Genomic DNA, 4470 nt, shown 5'->3' with positions numbered 1-4470 from the left:
ATGAAACAAAATTGGAACGTGCAAGAGAAGGGACCAGCTGTATGCTTAAGGCAGAATTTTTTTATTTACTTTATTTAATTGCAAGTTGCATGAAATGTTTGTCATGTACAAGCGTACATACATATGTACATATATATGTGAATGTTTGTGGGCGTGCATATAACAGTAGCCTTTGTGCACGTTTTCATAATTGGTAATTTATATTCGTGAAGTGAAGCGCCTTTATAACGATCTGCAGGTCATGCGGCAAATTAATTTTAATTTCATGAGAAAAGTAACTTTATTGCAGTGGAATTACTTAAATTGCATTATTTAGCTTAATACGGTAATTTCGATGTTTATTGTGTGCTTGATATTGTAATTAAAACTAAAATGGTCTATTATTGGCGTTGACTTTCTTAGTTATGAAAAGAGAACAACAATAATTTATTAGTTTTTGGCGACCATGTTTACTCAGTATAAATGCCAGCTCAAATTTTGAATTAAATCCATTGCCGTTGAGCTTTTATATGAGCTTGCTATTCATAGTTGGAGTAATTACGCTCGTTTTCAGTTTGAATTCTACCTCCTAATTTCATCATTATAGTTCTTAATTGTAACTCGAATGTGATCCAAATGCTTATTAGATTAGGAATATTATCTGTTGTATTTGCCATCGACGAATGACGTGTTGTCAAAAGCATCTAACGCTCGGTAGGTCCAGGATTCGATCCCTCGCTCGAGCAACATCCATAAAAGTTTATTGCTAATAGCCGTCCCCCTCGCCAGGCAATGGCAAATCTCCGACTGTATTTATGCCTAGTAAAAGCTTCTCATGAAAATCATTTGCCGTTCGGTGGTGGGGCAAAACTGTACGTCCGTCCCATTTGCGTTGCAACATCAATATTACAGTAATAGGAGATTTCCCTGCTTATTTAGATTAACATGTATTTTAGTCTCTTTAGATAAATGGCTTTGATGTGAGAGTCAATTAGTGTTACTAAAGTTTGAATTCGAAAGGATCTTAGGCTAATTGGTCTGTACGCCTTTAGAAGATGTTTTGAGTTTTTCCCCGCTTTCGTTATAAAGACCAATTTAACCTATTTGCTCCAAGATATAGGTATGCAGTCGACCTTTTCCCAATATTCTCTCTAGATTTCTAGATATAAATTCCATAATCTGCTTCTACAGTCATAATAAATGCCACCAGAATTGCAGGTGAACTATGCGCCAAATTTGGCCGAACATAAATTTTCCTTCCAGACAGTATTTTACGCTAGACCTCCTAGTTCCGCACACATTGTCAAAGTACTTCATAAAAGACATCTAACCGCCTAAGCGATTTTGGCCAAGGTCAACAAAGGTCTCTTCTGTACCCACTGGAAATGCCAAGTGAAGCTAAGTTCTTCTCCACTTGGTATTTCCATAGCAGTGGGGGCCTCTCTCTTCCTCTGCTACCACTAACATGTTCCGAGTTAAATAATTTCAAAGCAAACCAAGCCAAGCAAACGGAGCAGTTGTATTTTAATTCGTTACGCCATGTCCAATCTATGTGCATTTATGGTCGTCGTTCACCGTAGACGAGTACTTCAAGATTCTTGCAAGCGCTACGTAGGACTTAGGCTCGATCCCTTCTCCGTAGAGCACTCCATAATGACGCGTAAGTATTTTCCAGCTGAAGTTACTCCTAATGTATTTCATGGAAAGTATTGTCTATTTCTAGCTATGACTTTTGCTCACTTGTCTCGCAATGCATGTATTCGGCGCCAATAAAACTGCCCGTATTTGGAGACCAAGAAAGCATCAAGCCAATTTTTGATACCTTCAACTGAAGCCCAGCATACTCTCGTAAAGGCGTTCTGCATCAACCAGAATTAATGGTAGTCTGATGATGCAAGGTCTGCGTATAAGGCGGGCGGGTTAGGACATCCTATCCGGTACCTTGGAGAAAATTTTTGACCACTTGTGCGACATTCGGCCGATTATTGCATGGTGGGAGATCAATGACGCATATTTGGTTCCGTTCGTTTGATCCCCAATCGCTCGCTTCAAACGCATAATTAGTTGTCTATAGAGAGCCTGTAGTGTCGCTACTTAGTTGGGCAAGACGCGGCGGCATGCAGGCATGCTTGCAGGCCCAGACTAGCTCGTCGGTCGGGGGGGTCTTTGCTACCTGCCTTGCGTTTTAGCAACACGAACCAAATTTGAGTCATGCCTAGTTATTACCAGAAAGAAATAATCAATTAAGAGAAAGAGCCAGAAAGAAAAGAGGGAAGCTTAAAGAAAACATAATCAAAAAGTAAGAGAGCCAGTCCGGTCAGGTGGAGTCGTCCCACCCCTTCTGCGTGAACTCTACGAAGCCTTGGGCGCCGCTGCGACTCTTCTTTAGCAGCGCCCCCTAATCCTGACGGTAGTCCGTATGTCAAATAGCAGTCCGTTAATGTCCCTTCGATGTCATCGTCATTGCGTCAACACCACACGTCCCCTCTGCTGCACTAGCGCACCACCCACACCAAAGTAATATAAATCTAGCACTCCATTTCACTTTATGCCCTTCACCTTTCAAAATCTATAAACCTTGAATTCATTGTAAAGTTTTATAAATTTCTGTGTATATTCTTCCTTTTTTTTATTTAAATTTTTTTCTTTTTTTTCCTCTATCCCTGTTTTCTAAATTAACAATTCTCAAATATTCTTAGCCTAATAATACAACGTAACCGCCATATATGTACGTAAATATGAAAAATAAGTGAGTTTTACCAAAAAATAACCTAATCAACAGAAATTCAAAAAAAAAAATAAAAAAAATCCAACTACCAACAATCCACAAAAAACCGATCTTTAATTCAAATTTACAACTTTCTTATCAAAAAAAAAAAGGTATTTACCAAAGAGAATCTATAAAAAAAACTGAATACCCTAATGCTTCCTCTCAATGGAATATGTATGTAAGTGTATACATCTGTATACATGTCTATGACAAATGTATAGCCATCAAAAATGCACCGTAGTTCTCCAAACCAAACATCTCAAGGTATATGATCACTACATAAGTATACACGTACATACATACGCATATGCAAATATTCAAATTCACCAAAAATTGTACACAGGCAATTATGTACGTAAATATGTATGTATGTATATAATAAAAAGTAGAATGAAATGCACTCACCTGGTCACTCCAGCGACGTTGGTACCAGCCCGCTGATGAGAACCTGTGTGGGGGGAGAGCCTATTCTATGGAACTATATACATATGTACATACATTAACATGCCTACCGCAGACGTACTAGGAGTCTGACGTTTGCCCAACTCGATCACTCGCTCGTGGTTGCGGGCACTGAGCGGGTCGATTCCCAAGTACGCAAAACTAAAATTAGAATAAGAAAGGGTGCAGCAACACCAAAAAAAAATACCAGAACAAAAAAAAAATTTGTGTCGGTAAACCAAAAGCAAACGTGGTGTGCGGTTACCCTTTTGCTCCACTCACGTGGATAATTGAATAAACGAAGTAAAAGTTATAACGTGATTTAGTGGGCTTACTATGTAATTTACATGCAAAAAAAAATGAGCAAAATAGTGAATAGGAAATTAGAATTATGCACGTAATTGCGCAAAAAAATATAAAAAAAAATAAAAGCACAATCCGATGTGGTGCGAATTTCAAAAAGAAAACTTGTATCTGGTGATTGCCGTTTAAGCCAAATTTACATGCCCAAAAAGGGAAATCCAATGATCCCAAGGATACTTAAAAAAAACGCAAATACACAAAGGTAAGAATTTCACCAATAATTAAAGGTAATCCGAAAAGGGCAAAACTCGATACAAACTGTAAAACTTAGGCAAAGGGGTTATTAAAATTATATACCTAAATCTCCTAATTACGAAACTAGTATGGAAAATATGGAAATATGTATGTATCTATATATATATATATATAATATATATCAATTATATAAATAGGCAATCATGTTTCTTTACACCCCTTTTACGGCTAAACTATAATTCTAAGGTATAGACAATTATATATCATTAGAAAGGTATTTTGATGCTGATGTGCAGGCAATTTTTAAAATTTCAAATTAGTTTAAAATAGAGCGAAAAAATCAATTCAAAAGTCACACCAATACCAATGCCATACATGTACATGGTTGGGGCGGAAATGCCTCCTAAATGTATGCTTTTATATTGATACTGAATTACAGAAACGTGCTAAGCAGCAGTTTAGGAATAAGATGTATGTATGTATGTATGTACATGAACAGATTAGACTCAAACGAGGAAGAAGGTAAAGTTGAGTATGGAGAAGAAGAAAGTGATAAATACAGAAATTAAAATAAAAGTAAAGAAACCTAGATATAAAGACAAAGAGGAAGGAAAATTTAAATACATAACCTAATAGCAATGGTGGGGGTGAATATGTAAATGAAGAAAAGAATGGACATATTTAGATCAGGATAAAGGAAAAGATAAAGATGAAGACCAAGA

The sequence above is a fragment of the Rhagoletis pomonella genome, unplaced genomic scaffold, assembly GCF_013731165.1.
Source record: "Rhagoletis pomonella isolate Grant_MI unplaced genomic scaffold, Rhpom_1.0 Rhpom_scaffold_00007, whole genome shotgun sequence".
Lineage (NCBI taxonomy): Eukaryota > Metazoa > Arthropoda > Insecta > Diptera > Tephritidae > Rhagoletis > Rhagoletis pomonella.
Note: the sequence above shows the minus strand (reverse complement) of the source record.